Source organism: Gopherus flavomarginatus, chromosome 9, assembly GCF_025201925.1.
Source record: "Gopherus flavomarginatus isolate rGopFla2 chromosome 9, rGopFla2.mat.asm, whole genome shotgun sequence".
Lineage (NCBI taxonomy): Eukaryota > Metazoa > Chordata > Testudines > Testudinidae > Gopherus > Gopherus flavomarginatus.
In genome coordinates, this window is record NC_066625.1 from 65,775,461 (window position 1) to 65,786,996 (window position 11,536).

General features: G+C 39.3%; 1 long non-coding RNA gene across 1 annotated transcript; it reads right to left on the minus strand.

The window, feature by feature from the left end:
* Positions 1–2,676: 2,676 nt before the first annotated feature.
* Positions 2,677–8,040, minus strand: LOC127058288 (uncharacterized). Its single transcript, XR_007776337.1, has 4 exons — positions 7,805–8,040; positions 6,152–6,213; positions 3,942–4,076; positions 2,677–3,778 (listed from the first exon to the last, which is right to left on the minus strand). It is a non-coding gene; the product is annotated as an uncharacterized LOC127058288 (long non-coding RNA).
* Positions 8,041–11,536: the final 3,496 nt, after the last annotated feature.

The window sequence follows — 11,536 nt, forward strand, 5'->3', positions numbered from 1 at the left end:
CCAGTGTACCATGGCTACCAGCACTGAGACTAATTAATCACTGAAGAGTCATTTTTAACAGTCAGAAAAATGAAGATACAATTTTTTGAAGAAACTGTGATAAGGAATGGTTTGTGGAAGGAATGTTGAATTTCAGCAGCTCTGCTCGGGAAGAATTCCAACCTGGAAAGAACATTGGGATTTGCAAATAGACTTGGAAGTACAACTCAGTGCTATCAGAAATGACTGCATCCTGGCAATGTGAAGGATGTAAATTCAGAGATTTGCTAGCTCTTCTGCTATTCAAAGCAGTGCTCTCTAATATGAAAGCTCCGGTTCCTACTCACCATAGAAAATGCTTTCTCAAATCCCTTATTGCCTGCTCCTTATATTCAGATTGCTATAGAGTGGTTCTGAGGTACTAGACCCCAGCTGTTATCAAGCACATACAGAGGACACTAGAAGAAAACTAGGAATTAACGGAGAGATGGGGAGAGATGGTAAAAGAATACCTACCTTACGCCAGCCAAAGAAGACTGTTCTTCAGCAGACAAAGGAAACCCTGCAGGGTTAAGTTGACAAATAAATAAAAAGCTACAAGGAGTCTGGTGGCACCTTAAAGACTAACAGATTTATTAGGGCATAAGCTTTCGTGGGTAAAAAATCTCACTTCTTCAGATGCATGGCTGTCATTCCAGAACAGTACAGCTTATTTGTCACTTGTAGGCAATAATCTGCTGACCAGGAGGATGAAGCTGCTGCTGGTGGTTTTGGCATTACCTAGGATTGTATGTGTCTGTGAACATGCTTTTTGTTTTGTATTGCAGCTCCTTAGCTGTTTCATTTTTGTGATCTTTGTTCTTTATGGATTTATTCCCCTCTCTCCGCTCCCCCCACCCCCCGCCTTTTACCCCTGAGCCCTTATGCATGACATTGATTGGGTTCAAATGAAGGAATGGTCAAGTTATCTAGCTACTCAGTCTAAATTGTAGAGCACTTTTTTCAGATTTATATTAGATTCCAAAGGAACTTCTCTACTTAATTGTACTGATGAAGAGACTGTCACAATAGCTCCTAAATGCCCTGGTTTGTGCAATAACAGTTATAAAACTTTTTTTTAAAACAACAACAAAACTCTGTTTAAGACTGTGCCAGTAAGGTCAGCATTCTCCATTATCCATACTGCCAGTCTCTATTGGACTGTATTTGTGGTTTGTTCATGGAACTTCTATTGGCATTCTCTGGAGTTGATGCAGAATGGAAGAGGAGAAGTGCAAAGAAATTCTTTGTATTTTTAAGAACAGTCAGTTAAATGTCTGTTGAGAGGGCAAAGGGAAAAGAATATGGTCTAAACCAGGGATCTGCAACCTTTGGCACGCTGTCGGTCAGGGAAATCCACTGGCAAGCCAGGACTGTTGTTTACTTGCAGCATCTGCAGGTTCAGCCGATCACAGCTCCCACTGGCTGCATTTCACCGTTCCAGGCCAATGGGGGCTGCGGGAAGGGTGGCCAGCACATCCCTTGATCTGCACTGTTTCCTGCAGCTCCCATTGGCCTGAAATGGCAAACCACAGCCAGTGGGAGCTGTGATCAGCTGAACCTGTGGATGCGGCAGGTAAAGAAACCAGCCTGGCTTGCCAGGGGCTTTCCCTGGGGCACCGCATGCCAAAGGTTGCCGATTCCTGGTCTAAACCTGTCATTTCAAGCTATGCTTTCCATGCTGCCTTGAATTTGGATCATGCCTTACTTTAAAGTATTTCTAAGGGAATCTCTCCTCCAGTTCTAAAGTAGTGACTGGGTGAAGGGTCGGTTCTGGTTACACAAGCAGGAACCTTCTCTGATATTCTGTACCAGTCCCAGAACAGATTAGGGCAGCCTAGGGGCTGACCTAGCTTTCACCAGCTGATTGGCTATGGTCCCTTTTCTGTCCCCAAAACATCCCGTACCTCAGTGAATGCATTGTGAGAGATGTAAGAGCTGGCTATGTATGCTGGGAATTTGCCAGTAATTTCTGTTCCCCTTTGCCTTTTCACAGGACAGAAAATCTGTCACAAAATTTTCTTTCACCTTGAAACATGGGGCCAAATTCTGCTTTGTTACACTGGTGTAGATCTGGAGTAACTTAGTTTCAGAGTAAATTGGAGTAACCCCACTGAATTCAATGGGATTAATCAGAATTCTGATCAGGATGACAGAAGAATTGGGCCCATTGCTCCCAGAACTGCAATACTAAAACAGTCTCTTTGGCTGCAAACAGCAATATGTAATATCTACAATTCAAATATGTTGGGAGCTGCTCTGACTACTGTTAATATTTCATTCTTTTAAAACTAGACTTGATTTCCTTTTGTACTGAATTACTGACAGCATATGTGTTGCTATATAAAATAGTGAAGATAGTTGTCATTGCTCTTTAATATTCTCTGTGTGTTTTGTGTACACAGCAGGCAATTTGGCAAATCAGTGAGCTTCTGAAAACCATGTCAGGACTGGAAGAATATCCCCAGAAATAAGGGTCCAGAGCCAGGGAGGGAGGGCGGGTAAATAAGACTTCTGAGCACGGGCCTGTAGAAGGAAATGGATTAAGAAAGGAGGAGGATAGAGAAATTGGAAAGATTTGCATTTAATCTGAACAGTTCCATGCATCTCCAATTAGCAGACAAAAATACATGAAAATGTATGATGAATGATGACTCTGCTTGGTCCCGTTCTCATTATACATACATCTGAGGTGGAACCACTGCCATTTATAAATAATTTAATTAAAATAACCATGTTTTATTTTTGTAGCATACAGAACTGTAAACACTAATTTCATAAGGCTGAGGATCATGAAATGCAATCTTAATTACTAGAAACTAGAATAACCAGCTGAATGGAGGCATTTCCAGGGAGTTAATTGTCTTGCTTGCATTTACAGCTCCTGGGGTGGAACTAACATACTGAGAAAGTTAGCACAGTTATTACAGTGTATACTTCAGTGTTTTGGAAGAGATCTTAAAAGTCAAAGAAGACCTTGCTGTTTTGTGTGACTATCAAATAATTTGACGCACCTTCCATGACAGGAGAGGTTAGCCTGTGTTCTTGACTAAAATATCCTCTAATCCCAATGTAAAGCAGTTGTCTGCCAATCTCCTTCCCAGAGGTGGCTGAATTCTCAGTAGCTGATGCTCTAGGTACAGTTTTATCCAGCAGTTTTGTAAAGTGCTTTGGGATCCTTTGGGATGGAAGAAGCTATACAAATGTTAAATGACACCATCATTGTTGCTATTATTTCAAAGAAGACTTTTTAAATTCTATTTTATCATACAAATTCCATTCTTCTTTTTAAATGCACTTTGCTTGGGCCTAATTGGGCTGCCATCGAAGTCAATAGCAAAACCCTATTGTCCTCAATGATTTCAGGGTAAATGTCTTTGATATTAAACCAATCTAATATAATGTTCCTAAAGATAAACATTGAATCCTACCTATATTTTAATCTAATGTTCAGTGTTGTCTTAGATTCATAATGTTTTATCATTTCTTGGTTATTACAATCTTTGTTCTACCACAGGATTTGAAAAAAAAGTCTGTGTATGTGTAATGGCATGTGCTGCCTCCATGTTGCCAGAGTCTGCTCTTACATCTCCTGCTCTCACAATGGTGTATCTCCACTGACTTCAGTGGTGTTCCTCCAGATGCACATACACATAAGGAAATGAAGACTCTGGCCCACATCTGTGATTCTACATTCATGTGCCCAGAAATGGAGTCATCCTCCTGTTCTTTTTCCCTCTCTCCTCCAGGGTCAGTTTTTCTATAAAGGAAAATTGCATGAATGCAAGGTCTGGATATTTCAAACTGTGTCTTACTCTGTAAAACTGACCTATCAGAGGCTCAGACTTGAGGCATCAGAAAGCCAAGGGTTTGTACCCTAAATATAAAATAAATGGAACATTTTAAAACTATATCTACAGTACCTGCCAGCACCTTTGTTACTGTGGAATAAGGTGAGATGACATTGAATCTGTTCTGGAAGTGACACTCCTTTCAGTATATCATCTCTCTGTTTCTTTTCATTACCAGAATACTCGTTCTCTGGCTCATCATATAGACTGAAAAAAAAATGAATAGAAATTGGTGCCTGAGTCTTAATACTTTTAATTTCTTTCATTTTGACCACATACATAAACATACATAATGCATATTTCTAGTGTACACCGAGGCCAAACTTGTCCCTGTTTTTTAATTCCATTGTCTGTACGTTCTGAGATTTCCGTCTTTGAAATATGGGAAATACTGTGGTTTTCAAATTAGACAAGTGATTCATCAACTCCTAGCTAGTCTTAAAATGTTCATGTTTTAAAATCAAAATGAAACTGCACACTACCTCTGAAGGGCTAATGCCAATAAAGCAGCACGGGATTACTAAAATAACCTTAATAAAGTGACATCTAGTGGCTATGCAGAAACTTATCATTGAAATTATAAGACAAAGTTGTCTTGGAGGAAGAGAATCCATACAACTGATGTTAATGCAGTTTGTGACATGAACCTAGATATTCAGGAGAATAATCATAACAGACATAATAAGGGAATTGCTCTTCCTCACAGTCTGACTGTTTCTGACTCAGGTTTTTAATACACGACTGATAAATCTTCTACAATAAACTCTCCTCCAAAATACATAACAGCATGGAATTACTGCTGCAACAAAACTACTGCTTCTTCAGTTGTTCCCATTTGATTTTCAAAAATCATATAAACCATGATATCAACAACTGCTTTCCCAGGTTTGGTACCTGAGCCTGCAGGTAGCCAGTTGTAATTTTAAGTGTCTAGTATTTGTGCATGCAATCCCTGGAAACAAGCTTCTGGCAATAAAACTTATTACATACTTTTAAAAAAAATCTGATTCAGGTTTGGATGCAGTGGTGGAATGATCAGCTACTTTGACTCCTAATTGTTAGTACTAAAATATACTAATGTTTTGAAGAAAGGACTCTGGCTGGCTATTGCAGAGTTTGATGTCAAAGTTGTTAGTTTGGGTCAGTAAAAGTGCAGCAATGAAATTACGCCCCCCCCTTATTTTTTTTTTTGAAGAAAAAAAATCTCCAACTTTTTCACCACCACCTGTTACCTGGTGATTCTGAGCTCATCTCATGGGAAGCAGTGTATCCTTGAGGTTAGAACTCAAGACTGGGAGTCCAGATCTGGCGTGAAATCCTAGCCCTGTCAAAGTCAACTGAATCAGGATTTCACCTCTAGATTTTAATTCCAGCTTTGACACTGACTTAACTCTGTGATTTTATATGAATCAACTAACCTCTGTTTCTCCATCTGTAAAATAGGAATAATATGATAATACTTTTAATTCTCAGTATAACTTTCCAGGAGTGCTGCAAGGTTTTATTTAACTAGTGTTTACAAAATGCTTTGCCATTCTCATGTAAGGTGCTAGAGAAGGGTTAAAGTAGTAGGGTCATTCAGTAACTGATGCATGACCCACCCGCTCTTTGAATTTTAAAAACTTATGTGTTGCTGAAACTAGAATTTTGTTTTTGTTTTTAAAGGGGGGGGTGATAAAAGCAGAGTTTAATGTCATCTTTCTCTCAGAAGTGGAGCATTTGACAGGGAATTGGAGAGCAGCATTATAATCTCACCATTGTCCTTTCTGCATAACAATACTAACATGCGTGTTTTACTGCTTAAAAGGTGAGTGACTGCCTCATACTTGTGTCTAAAACAACAAACCAAAGAGACACCTCTTCTCCTTATTCATCTTGAGTCTCAGGATTCTTTCATTAAATACACATGCCACTGATGTTGTCAATGACCTATACAACTTGTGCCAAATTCTGCTCTCATGTGCAACCTTTATACCTCATTGACTGCCAGGGATAGAAGTGAGGGCATAGTCTCGTTGCTCAGAAGTACTGAGAATGACCCAGGTTTCAAAAATATTTGTAATGTTTATGCTGAGTTTATAGCTTCTTTGCAGTATTTTATTTCATCGCATGCATATCCATTTGCCTTGGGTTCTTAAATAACAGTTGCTTAATGTTAACAAGGACAAATTTGCCAAGCATATCGAAGTGTTGCGTGTTTAAAACAGAACATGGACTTTAGAGAGAAGTTTGATATTTTAGGTCTCTTAAATCTGACCAACAAAAGCACTGCCGTAACTTACTATGTTTCTTGTTCAGATGCTAAAGAACCATGGTCATATCTGGCAACTATGGGAGAAGATTGCTATGAAAGAGCAAAAGTTTTTTTTTTTAATTATAATAAGCACAGTATTTCTAGCAAAACTGACATGATCCAGAACAGATTCTAAATTCATTTGGCTTCTCTGTTGAGACTCTAGATTTACACCATTTGTAAGTGAGGAGAGAATCAACTCCCAAGCTTCTGGATTTATTAGTAGGTTTTTTATTCTAATTATATAAAATAGAATTAGGTTGTGGAAGAGAAATGGAATAGAGCTGCTGGTTTCCAACCCTAATAGGTGGAAGCATATTACAAGAATTTCAGAATTGAATGAAGAAATTCTGATTATTTAGAATACATGAGTGCTTAAAAAAAATCAATCTGTTCTGAATAGTTGAATTCAAACTTTAATCTGAAGATGAAGTTGTTTGTGTTAAATCAGAAGTGGCTTGTGCAGCTGTGAATCAATAGAGTTTTAGAGAGACAACCCTGGGAGTCAGGAAACTTAGAAAAATAACAGGAAGCCCACACTTCACAGAACGTGGGGCGGGTGAGCACTGGAATGGCAGGCAGCGGCCAACTTTCTAATCGCACAAAAGCAAACACTCTTGCTCCATGCCTTCTCTGAGGCCCCGCCCCACTGACTCCATCCCTCCCCTCCCCGCCCCGTCGCTCGCTGTTCCCCACCCTCGCTTACTTGCTCATTTTCACCAGGCTGAGGAGGGTCCCTTTTCCACCGCATGTTCTAGTTGAAAAATGGACACCTGGTAACCCTAGGCAGCGTGCTGGATGGGCCAGCCCTGGAGCGCAAGGCCGGACCCCATATGCCCTCACCCCAGCCTGGGGCCCACGGGGGCGGGAAGAGCCCCTTGCAGCACAACCAGAAAGCAGGAAGGGGGCTGGGGACAGAGCATGAGTGGGACCACGCAAGGGTGTTTGGGGAAACACAACCTCTCACTACCCACTGTTCATCATTCCAAGCCTTACTTTCCAGCCAGAACTTTGCCTAAAAAATGTCTTGGCTTCCTCTCAAGTCCACCATAGAAAAGCTTAATTGGCTGTCTTCTCCCTTTTCTGGTCCCTTCTGCCTACTTTCTGTCTGTTTCTGATGTGCACACAGTTCCACGTAATTAATCCTCAGCCCTTGTATTTGCATTCAGTCTAGTCTAGTCTTTGGATAGTCAGTCCCCAGCTGAATGTTTCCTATTGCTCTGGTTATCACTAAACAAAGGGAGAAGATGGGTGAGATAATATCTCTTATTGGACCAACTTTTGACTAGAGGAGAGCTGTTGGGGGGATCCTCTGGCACATGGATGTGAGATCAGAAAGGGATAAGTTTTGGAGATCACCAGGGATCTTTTCCCCTCTGACTCAGGGCTCTGGACAAAGCTGAAGACTGCATGTGTTCCAGAGTGCTCATTCTGTTTTCCACCAGTGCTATCTCTATCGCAACACAGATGGGACAGCTGCTGCTCACCTTCTCTTTCTAGCTGAATGCCAAGTGCTACAGCACACACTATGCTTGTTAGCAACTAGCAGGAGGGAGAAAGAGAGTCCAGCAAATCAGCAATGATTTTTAAAGTTAGCATTTGTTTTCATGTTTTATCATGATTCTCCCTGCCCTAAACTTACAGCTGCTGTTGTGTTTGAAAAGCTATCTCTGCATGAAACAGGACACTGATGACTGGTTTGATACTTAACAGCACCCTCAGTTTCCCTAAAACCCTTTCTCTGGAGAGATCAGATGTTTCCTGTTTCAGAAAAAAAAAAGAAAGGGAAAAGTCAAAACAGTTAGATATTTCATTGTGAGGAAAATTCAAACTTGAGCTGTAATCTTCCTTGATAAATACCCCAAGAGTGTATGCTGTCCTTGCTCTGCTATTACACTATCTTTTCTTTGTTCATTTTAATGTTTCCTACATCACTGCAATGTATGTTCTCTGGGGTATTTAAAGCATTATATTTACTTGTATATAATTCAGCCCTTCTCGCTCCTCTATCAGCTGTCATTTTTTTTGTTTTGTCTCATCAAATATTTCAACAAATTTTTTTCACCTAAAACAACTTTTCATTGTTGCTTTTTTTGTGGGTAATTTACCAAAGCTAATATTTCCTGTAAAAATAACTTGCAAATGCTTCACTCCAGTGGCAGAATGTCAGCTAAACAGTGACATGCCTCTTGCTTGTGCAGAAAGCTTGAAAATAATTTGCTCTCATTATACTGGGTTCCATCATATAATGGGAAAAGGGAAAAATCTAAACAATTTAAGTTTCATTGGGAGGCAAATCCAAACATGAGGCATAATCTTTGATAAATACCATAGTGGCAATAACTAGATGTTTATATTGAAAACTTTTAATTTTAAAATGAGGCTGGGTTGCTTGAGGTTGCAGGACACTATAGCCAATGGTAAAAAGAACAGGAGTACTTGTGGCACCTTAGAGACTTACAATTTATTTGAGCATAAGCTTTCATGGGCTAAAACTCAAATAAATGTGTTAGTCTCTAAGGCGCCACAAGGACTCTTCGTTCTTTTTGCTGATACAGACTAACACGGCTACCCCTCTGAAACCTATAGCCAATGGAGGCTCAGATGTATATTTGCAAACATGCTTTCATTCAAGGTCCTTTTTTGCCTGTTTCTTTACGCTCTGAACCACTGATCAGACCCTGTGCTGTAGAATGGGATGTTCCAAACAAAAACACACCCACCATGAGTACCCCTCCCCCCTCTTTTAACTGCTCTTTGAACTCTTTATCTCATCTTTGCAGCAAGCACAGTTACACACTTTCCCTGAAATACAGGGCATGCACTGGCCACTCAAATCAACAGCAATGCCTCCCTCAGGAGGGGCTCTGTGATCTTTGCGGCTATTACTCTGACCTACAGAATTTGAGAAAATCATTGCCAGTTTAAAAAAAAAAAAGAGAGAGAGGCCAACCTGCTGGTTGAGATGATCAATGTTCTACATCAGAAACTACCTTTGCTAATTAATTTACCGTCTGTGAGATTCCCTGACTAGCTGTTAAGAAATGCATTTGTTATATAATAGATTGCATTTTAAGAATGGCAGAATGCACTTCAATGAGTAGAATTCTGAATAGTTGATTTAAACCTTCTGCCTTTTTATTTTTTTTTTTTAATAATGTCTCTAAGCCACCACTCCTGTAAACCACTCCTAAGCCCACCACTCCTTTTCAACTGACAGATACTGTGTCGGAGGAAGGGTTGCATTTAGGAAGGGTCAGCTGAAGACTCAATTCTCTAGCTGCTAGGTGTGTGGAACTCCTACTGGAGTGAATGGGAACTTGTCATAAGGTGCAGGCTCTGAGAAAACAGCTTACATGATTTCCTAATGCTGACAAAAAAGTCTCTATCTTCTGTGTGCATTACTAAGCAAACAGTGCAAACAAAAAGTACCTTTGACTTTCCAAACAGAGTCAGAGCTTGTTTATAATAAGAGATGGCCTGATCTGAGTAATCTAGGCAGAAACTAGTAGCACCCAATCCTTCACAGACTTGTTGCTGGCCATATAAATCACCTGTAAGAGATCATATCATTGCTATTCAAAGTTTTTGTTATTCTGTCTATACAAATTCAACTTTAAAAGACAGAATGGACAAGTCAGCGTGTAAAGGGTTGAAATTTGTTGTATGTAGGGTATTCCTGAGCTAAATGGATGATGGTTTGGTCCTATAATTTCCAATAAATAGTGTGGAGGTGGGGTAGGGTTATTGTTTGGTTGCTTTATTTTGCTTTGACAATCAGGACATTGGAACTTCTATTTCAGGAAAGATAAGATATTTCAGGAACAATTGCTATTGATTTGAAGCAACATGGAATGCAATGATTTCAGGCTCACCTATCTTAACTAAAATATTTTTTCTCCCTCTAATAATTTTAGCAGTAGCTAAACTACTGCTAATTTAGGGCCTAATCCAATGCACGTTGCCAGACATTAAATGAATAACTGCATACATGATAAATTCTGTGTTTTCAGATGTAATGAGAAGTCTGAGTTTAATGAAGAAATTAAAATTTGGATGGCAGTTCCAATATACAATTGCATTCTGTGTTTCTAACTTGAGGGAAAACATTTCTTGCTGAAACATGGCACACTTATTCATATTAAAATGTAGTTTGTTGATTTTAAATATTTTTTGTTTTTACATTCATAACTCAAATGCTTAGTTGATCTCAGCTACAAAATAACTATTAAAAAAAGAATTCAGCAAAAAATTATGGCTCCATGTAGGCAAAACAGTGAAGACATATACTTAAGTCCATACAAAGCACTTAAGCATGAGTTTAAATATAATGTGCTTAAGTATTTTGCTTAATCAGGGCCTAGAACAGTCTTCAATGAAGACAAGAAGAAAGACTCATTGGCTTCAGTGAGCTTCAGATCAGGTCCCTATTAGGTTCATACGCCACCATTTGGATACATAGTATAGTAGGTAGATGTGCAAATGACCAGACAACTCCATAATGACTACACAGCACTAAATGTTAGAGAACAGGTTATTCCAGAGGAAATGGGCACTAGCTTGTCCCTTTTCAGGATTTCTGAAGATGCAGTATGGCTGTGTGGTGGTTTGTATTGAATTACACCCACTATTGACACCATATTCCCTTTGAGTGTTCATCTTACTAAAATGTGAAAGACTTGAGGAGGAGAGGGGCCCAGCAGCAGGTGCTAAATTAAGTGGAGGACACTGATGACCTCTTAAATTCTGAAAGCCACATGTTGGAAGTCAACACTGCAGACCTGATAGTATTACATTGCCCCCAAAGTTCAGGTTAACTGATAAACCTGTATCTGAAATTTCCTTGCCTTTATCTACTCATCATTAAATTAGGTGCCAAGGTAATGCAGGGATCTCAAATTGGTCTCAGTACAGTGGGAGATATTATTTACTGTGCCACAGCTAGTTTAAGTACTCACACACGTCATGGTGATTGGAACAGAATGAGAGACTTAATGTTAAATTATTTTACTTTTAGTGACTTAATGTATATATTAATTGTAATTTAACAGAAATTATTTTAATTCAAGTGTATTGATGTTGAAAGAGATTATTTCTCTCTGGTGCTCATTTAATACCAAAGAGAAGAACATTCTTTTCCTATTGTAATGCCTCACTTGGCAAGGGGGAGCAGAGGGAGAGCACAAAATAAGAAAATCTTCTATTGTATTGTAAACAATTGTGCTGACCTTAATAAGCAAGAAACTCATGAAGCACTTCCATCTAAGTAGAAAAATCTTCCATTGATACTGGTAACTTTAAAAGCTCTGTTCCAGACCTGATCTTATGCCAGTGAAACAATTGTTGGCTCCTTTCAATGAAGTAACTCCACCAG